At 44.5% G+C, this 8,248-nt stretch overlaps 1 protein-coding gene across 2 annotated transcripts in view; it reads left to right on the forward strand.

Annotated features, from left to right (window-relative positions):
* Positions 1 to 8,248, forward strand: part of slco4a1 (solute carrier organic anion transporter family, member 4A1) — a 159,498-nt gene that overhangs the window by 56,473 nt on the left and 94,777 nt on the right. The window lies entirely within an intron of this gene.

The following is an 8,248-nucleotide window of genomic DNA, read 5'->3' on the forward strand; positions in this document are numbered from 1 at the left end:
CAACCACCACCCTCTGTCTTCTTACAGCTAGCCAATTTCTGATCCAAACCGCTAAATCACCCTCAATCCCATGCCTCCGTATTTTCTGCAATAGCCTACCACGGGGAGCCTTATCAAACGCTTTACTGAAATCCATATACACCACATCAACCGCTTTACCCTCATCCACCTGTTTGGTCACCTTCTCGAAGAACTCAATAAGGTTTGTGAGGCACGACCTACCCTTCACAAAACCGTGTTGACTATCCCTAATCAAATTATTCCTTTCTAGATGATTATAAATCCTATCTCTTATAATCCTTTCCAACACTTTACCCACAACTGAAGTAAGGCTCACTGGTCTATAATTACCAGGGTTGTCTCTACTCCCCTTCTTGAACAAGGGGACAACATTTGCTAGTCTCCAGTCTTCTGGCACTATTCCTGAAGACAATGACGACATAAAGATCAAAGCCAAAGGCTCTGCAATCTCCCCTCTAGCTTCCCAGAGAATCCTAGGATAAATCCTATCCGGCCCAGGGGACTTATCTATTTTCACACCTTCCAGAATTTCTAACACCTCCTCCTTATGAACCTCAATCCCATCTAAATAGACTGTATCTCAGTATTCTCCTCGACTACATTGTCTTTGTCTTTTTCCTGCGTGAATACTGACAAAAAGTATTCATTTAGCACCTCTCCTATCTCTTCGGACTCCACGCACAACTTCCCACTACTGTCCTTGACCGACCCCAATCTTACTCCAGTCATTCTTTTATTCCTGACATACCTATAGAAAGCTTTAGGGTTTTCCTTGATCCTACCTGCTAAAGACTTCTCATGTCCCCTCCTGGCTCTTCTTAGCTCTCTCTTTAGGTCCTTCCTGGCTAACTTGTAACTCTCAAGCGCCCTAACTGAGCCTTCACGCCTCATCTCTACATAAGCCTCCTTCTTCCTCTTGACAAGAGATTCAACTTCTTTAGTAAACCACCGTTCCCTCGCTCGACCACTTCCTCCCTGCCTGACAGGTACATACTTCTCAAGGACACGCAGTAGCTGTTCCTTGAACAAGCTCCACATTTCAATTGTGCCCAGCCCCTGCGGTTTCCTTCTCCATCCTATGCATCCTAAATCTTGCCTCATCGCCTCATAATTGCCTTTCCCCCAGCTATAACTCTTGCCCTGCGGTATATACTGATCCCTTTCCATCGCTAAAGTAAACGTAAACAAATTGTGGTCACTATCACCAAAGTGCTCACCTACCTCCAAATCTAACACCTGGCCTGGTTCATTACCCAGTACCAAATCCAATGTGGCCTCGTCTCTTGTTGGCCTATCTACATACTGTGTCAGGAAACCCTCCTGCACACATTGGACAAAAACTGACCCATCTAAAGTACTCGAACTATAGCGTTTCCAGTCAATATTTGGAAAGTTAAAGTCCCCCATAACAACTACCCTGTTACTTTTGCTCCTATCCAGAATCATCTTTGCAATCTTTTCCTCTACATCTCTGGAACTTTTCGGAGGCCTATAGAAAACTCCCAACAGGGTGACCTCTCCTTTCCTGGTTCTAACCTCAGCCCATACTACCTCAGTAGACGAGTTGTCATCAAACGTCCTTTCTGCCACCGTAATACTGTCCTTGACTAACAATGCCACACCTCCCCCTCTTTTACCACCTTCCCTGATCTTACTGAAACATCTAAACCCCGGAACCTGCAACAACCATTCCTGTCCTTGCTCTATCCATGTCTCCGAAATGGCCACAACATCGAAGTCCCAGGAACCAACCCATGCTGCAAGTTCACCCACCTTATTCTGGATGCTCCTGGCATTGAAGTAGACACACTTCAAACCACCTTCCTGCCTGCCGGTACACTCCTGTGACCTTGAAACCTTATTTATGACCTCACTACTCTCAACCTCCTGTACACTGGAGCTACAATTCAGGTTCCCATCCCCCTGTTGAATTAGTTTAAACCCTCCCGAAGAGCATTAGCAAATTTCCCCCCCAGGATATTGGTACCCCTCTGGTTCAGGTGTAGACCATCCCGTTTGTAGAGGTCCCACCTACCCCAGAATGAGCCCCAATTATCCAGGTATCTGAATCCCTCCCTCCTGCACCATCCCTGTAGCCACATGTTCAACTGCTCTCTCTCCCCATTGCCTTTTTGTTGTATTTACCTCTGAGCTAGCATTCCTAATTAATTAAGCATATTTTTCACCAAGGTAGTAACTATATTCGCCTACAATTCAATTTTTTGCTTTGCTTGAAAGAACTCTTGGGTTTACAACAACAACAGAATGCATTCTTATAATGCCTTTGAAGGATATGCTTGATGGACATCAAGCCAAAAAAGGAGCTGTTTTACTTTGGTCAAAGAGGTGAATTTGACGTAAAATCTTAAATGAAGAGAGGGAGCCGGAGGAGCAGAAGCTTCAGAAAAGAGTGAGTCATGGGTGATGAAAAAAATGCAGCAACTCTGAGCATTGCCAGCATCCCTGAGAGAGGTCGATGCTGCTGAGGCCTCAAAATATGAAGGCAACAGAAAATGTAGTGGCTGTCGGAGTGATGAGCGGCCTCAGAGGGATAAATGTGACTTTACTGTTCGATGCAACAAGTAGGCAGCCTCTGCAGATGGAGGAGAAGCCCTACTGTTGCAGTGTTGCGGCCAAGGGAGTGTCTTCGGTGACACTCCGAGGAGGTTGCCCCCACACGGCTAGAGGATGACTGTGTGGCGAGGGCCGTTTTGCTGCTGCCAAATGTCAAACTTTCCAGGAAAGTCACCCTTTTGATGCGCCCTTTCATTATTCACCTCCCGGCGTTAGGACTGAGATGGGGAGCTGTCCCAATGCATCTGTCCGTCACTGTTCTGGCTTCATTGCCATCTCTGTGGTGCCAGGTAAAATGCAGCCCATAGGATCAGAAACTCAGCTCCAGGTTGCTTAGGATGACAAAGTTGTAACCAGTCTGCGGATGGTGACAAAGGGACAGCATGTGTCCGAAGAGGAAGGTGCATTCTTCATTTTTCTCCTGAAGTCAGAGTTAGTGGAAGATCAGCAAATAGTGGAGATTTCTGTAGCCAGACTTGGTTAGGTAAGACAAAATGAGGGCAGTCACAGAAAGGAGGCTGGAAATCTGGTAGTCTTAATGTGATCCAGCGAAATTTGCTGACAGATAACTCAACCAAATACTTTCTGGATTATGCTCCTTGGATTTGAAGAAATGAAGATGGGGCTTGGACTGGGGAAATGGCCAGAATGACTGGGGGCTTTTTGTATCACATTTGTAGGTGATTTCAAGGTGTAAAGAATTGTTATGATTATATGAAAAATAGTGTGCAAACATTTGAAAGTGCAGTTGTAAGCAACTTCATAAAGAGTTATTTTTCGTGGCAATTGATGTCAAGGTCACTAAAGAGGAAAGAGAATTGTGTGTGATGAATAATGTGTGGAAGTGATTGTTGATATCCTGATCTGAGGTCAAGATTATGGGAAATACTGAGGCAAAAGTCATTGTTATAAATCTATGTAGAAGAAATTATCGGGAGGAAGAAGTTTCACTCAAGGTTTTTGTAGTGGCAGTAGGAATAATGTATTAGTTTATTTGGGGAAATTACCTTTTTGTCAGAATGTAGTTTTGTTGCTCTCCATTTTCTGGTTAATGGTCATGGAAAGGACTTTTGAAAATCTATCCTTAAAACTCAAAATCTTTCCATTATTGTAATTTAACACTATGCAAATTATACCCCAGTCCAGATATTATAACCCTGAATCAGTTATTAAGGCAGGCAAAATACCTTTAAAGAATGATACCATGTAAATCTGGCATGTATATATTATTTTGTCATATGTCTTGGAGTCATCATGTTTCAAACATCCTAATGTACTCATGCACATTGATTTTTTGGAGCATGTGAATGCCATGCAATAAATGACACTGATTGTTTCGATAAAATATCATTATCATCATGCAAGATAGGTGAATGCAGGAGAAAGACATTATTTGTTCATCATCTTGTTCTGTTTTATTATCACACCCCACTAAGGCACATTTGCTGGACATTCAGGATCAGACTCAATTTTCAAGTCAAACTTCGTTACCAGTAATGGAGAACAGGCTACATGACAAGTAGTTGTTATTGTCAGCTGGCTACTTACTATCTGAACAGTAAATTTAGATAGATCTTACATGATTACTTAGATCACTTTGTAATATATCCAGACTAAAAAGGGTTGAGTGAAAATAAAATACCTGATATGAGATAAAGTGAAACTTTTGAAAATGCAAAGCTTCATTACACAAGGGGATGAAATTATTCTGGAAGCAATTTGATGCCTAGATGATGGAAACATGGGCATACAGACAACCTAAGATAAAATATATGCAATGGTTAATGAATCCAAAGAATTGCAACTCTCTTGGCTAATACAAAATAAGGAAGGTAATTTAGAGATTTTCTGTTTGAGTTTGAAATATGTGAGCAAAGCAGTTCAAAATTCAGAAACTTTGTTTTTCTAATAGGAAAAAGCAAAAGTTACAAAGACGATTTGTTTTTTGTCTGCATTAATCAGTCCTGGAGATCTTTGGCAAGAATTATTTGAGTTATGAGTTGTGATGCATCTATAATGGAATTGCTGATTGGAGAACAATTGGGAACATGGGATCAAACAGGTCAACATTTATAAAAGAAATTAATACTGAGAAAACTTTCAATTGCAGAAATTGCTCCTTGCTTTAGAATCAATTGATTTTGTGAATTAGAAAAAATGATAACTCTGCCTTGCTCATTCATGAATGTGTATGCAGGCCAGAACTGCACATACTGCTGACTGGCTAAGTGCACTGGCCATCCAGGTATGAGTGTGGCTAATACAACTAGCCTGCCCTCCTTTAAGGGAGCCTGCAGTCTAAAGAGGCGATGCATTTTGGTTGCAGTAATTGATGAAACTCATGCATACAGAAGTTTTTATCAGAGAAGGATCAAGAGAACCAATAGAGCAGCAGGCCAGAGAGTTAGCTCCTAGGTTCTCTGGTGCAGCACTTGGAGGCCTTAGCCCAGGGATTATAAGGGAGGAGAGAGGTCATTTGTCACTATGGGCCTGGAGGCTCTCCTGAAATACTTTGAGAAGGGAATGGGAGCATGGGACTGTGGCAGTCACTGCAGACCTGGCTGCAGTTTCACAACATGTTCAGCGGCTTCACACTGTTGGATAAGGTAGTGAACACATCTTCAGCTGCTGCATTGCACAATGTTTCACAGCCCCATCACTCAACCGTTAGCAGCCTTCGGCAAGCGAGACTTGTGCTGAACACCTCACCCACACACAAGCCTTACATGCACCTTTCGCAGCTGTCATATGTTTTCAGTTACTAAAGGTGCATCACCCAAACAATCACTGACACTCTTTCCATGCCTTGTGCAGCACAACTTCGGGTCAGGAGGCAAGTGCAGAGAATTGGCAGGGACATAGCTGACTGCACATCCCGAGACCTTTGGAAAAGATGGTGCTGGTGAAAACATCAGGGTTGATGGTATGCCCCAGCCTTATGGCTGTTCTCAAATCCAAGTTCACAAGCTGCATCCCATGCTTGTTCCCTCTTCCTCCAATCCTTTTGTTCTGCACTTATTCTTCCAGATACCCAAAAACAGCTGCAAAGTGTTAGAAGAAAGATGCTGAAAAACACTGGCGGACCTGTCACAGAGCATGTTGTCAATGGAAAAGAGCATTGAAGAGCCCAGCTCCAACTTGGCACAGAACTTTGTGTGACGCGTGAAAGTGAAGCCAACTCATAACAGTGTGGTCTTGGCCATGATGCAGTGGGTGGACAATGTCTTGGCTTCCACTGCAGCACAGAGAAGCAGTCCAATATCTCAGTGTTACTATGAAAAATCAGATTGAGGTCATGATATCTGTGGTGACTTCTATGTAAACTCAACTCATCATGTGGGTTCAGACTGCGGTCATTATGTCTTCACCTGGCATTGCCCAAGAAGGGCTGAAAACAAAAATAACTGGTGATCACGGCAGGTCAGGCAGCATCCGTGGAGAAAGAGCAAGCCAACATTTTGAGTCTAAATGACTCTCCACCACAGCTGATGTGAAGTTCCTAAGAAAAGCTCATTAACGCCCACAGCAGTTCGGCATTCTGTGGCAATGGATTATCAGGATTGTTGAGCATGCTTTTGGGGTGCAGGAGCCTGGTACATGAACCTGCTATCCTCTCTCAGACGGACAGCATTAGTACTTTGTTTGCTGCCAGTCTGTCAATGTGCCTTTTGATGTCTGTTAGCTTGTTAACCCAGTGCCCAGACTGTTGCTGCCCATTCTGTTGTGGTGCGGTCTGAAGTTAGACCATCAAAGCCTGGAGGTGTTAAATAAATAGTCTTATCAGTCTACTTTCAGTGCCTGCCAGTGAAAGACAGCAGCTTTTCACTAGGCCTTCTGCAGCCAACAAGGTAACGCTGTATAAGAACACTCAGTCAGCAAAGGACCTTGCAATATAGTTCAGAAGGGAATGCACAGTGATGCATAGTGCTATTTTTGGGTTGTTAGCCTTTTTTTAATAGCATGCTCTTTGTTGTATCTTATTTTTTAGGATTTTGGCCAAGAATAATGTGTGATGACTTGTAATGAAATGATGGGAAATAATGCAACGACTGTGATGTGCGTATATCTTTAAGGAAATTACAGACTGCTCATAGATAGTTTCCTTCTTTTTGAGGTGTTTGCTGAAGGCATGGTGGGAAGGGGTGTACTCTCATGAGAACCAAATTGCAACATGTTCATTGGACACCACCAACTTGGTGAAATATTCAGGCTCCCTGCTTCCCTCAAGCTGCTCAGGCCGAACACTGTTGATTTAGGGTGCCAGTGGTCTTGCCCTTTTGCAATTAGTGGTGGCAATATGGCTTTCATTGTAAGTGCACTGACTCTGATTGGGTAAGAGAATGAAATCAGGGGCCACCATGTATAGCGGACGAGTCCTTATCACCATGCAGCCACCCTCAATTTTGATATGGTGCCTTGAATTTGGCAGGAGGGATAATCAGAGCAGAATTTTAAAAAAATGATGACCACCAACAGGATAACAGCATGATTGTCTGTACATGTTATATACATTCAGGTGAGTGGTGGCCCTTGAAGTTATTGTTCAACTGTGCATATATATATATCTGTCCACCCAGTCGGTCATGCCCAAAAATAGAAAAGAAATAAAAGGATAGGTAGTCGAATACATTTTGGATTGTGTTAATTATATTTTCGAAAGCAACATGGCTGTAAAGTTGAATGTTAATCATAAAACAGCACTTGGGTAAAGTTGAGATAACAAGGTGTAGAGCTGGATGAACACAGCAGGCCAGGCAGCATCAGAGGAGCAGGAAGGCTGACGTTTCGGGCCTAGACTATTCTTCAGAAATGGGGGAGGGGAAGGGGGTTCTGAAATAAATAGGGAGAGAGGGGGAGGCGGATAGAAGATGGATAGAGGAGAAGATAGGTGGAGAGGAGACAGACAGGTCAAAGAGGCGGGGATGGAGCCAGTAAAGGTGAGTGTAGGTGGGGAGGTAGGGAGGAGATAGGTCAGTCCAGGGAGGACGGACAGGTCAAGGGGGCGGGATGAGGTTAGTAGGTAGGAGATGGGGGTGGGGCTTGAGGTGGGAGGAGGGGATAGGCGGGAGGAAGGACAGGTTAGGGAGGCGGGGACAAGCTGGGCTGGTTTTGGGATGCGGTAGGGGGAGGGGAGATTTTGAAGCTTGTGGAGTCCACATTGATACCATTGGGCTGCAGGGTTCCCAAGCGGAATATGAGTTGCTGTTCCTGCAACCTTCGGGTAGCATCATTGTGGCACTGCAGGAGGCCCAGGATGGACATGTCGTCTGAGGAATGGGAGGGGGAGTTGAAATGGTTCGCGACTGGGAGGTGCAGTTGTTTAGTACGAACCAAGCGTAGGTGTTCTACAAAGCGGTTCCCAAGCCTCCGTTTGGTTTCCCCGATTGTAGAGGAGGCCACAACAGGAACAGTGGATGCAGTATACCACATTAGCAGATGTGCAGGTGAACATCTGCTTGATGTGGAAAGTCTTCTTGGGGCCTGGGATGGCGGTGAGGGGGGAGGTGTAGGGGCAGGTGTAGCACTTCCTGCAGTTGCAGGGAAAAGTGCCGGGTGTGGTGGGGCTGGAGGGGAGTGTGGAGCGGACAAGGGAGTCACGGAGAGAGTTGTCCCTCCGGAAAGCAGATAAGGGTGGGGAGGGAAAGATGTCTTT

The sequence above is a fragment of the Rhincodon typus genome, chromosome 19 (assembly GCF_021869965.1).
Source record: "Rhincodon typus isolate 14 chromosome 19, sRhiTyp1.1, whole genome shotgun sequence".
Classification (NCBI taxonomy): Eukaryota; Metazoa; Chordata; class Chondrichthyes; order Orectolobiformes; family Rhincodontidae; genus Rhincodon; species Rhincodon typus.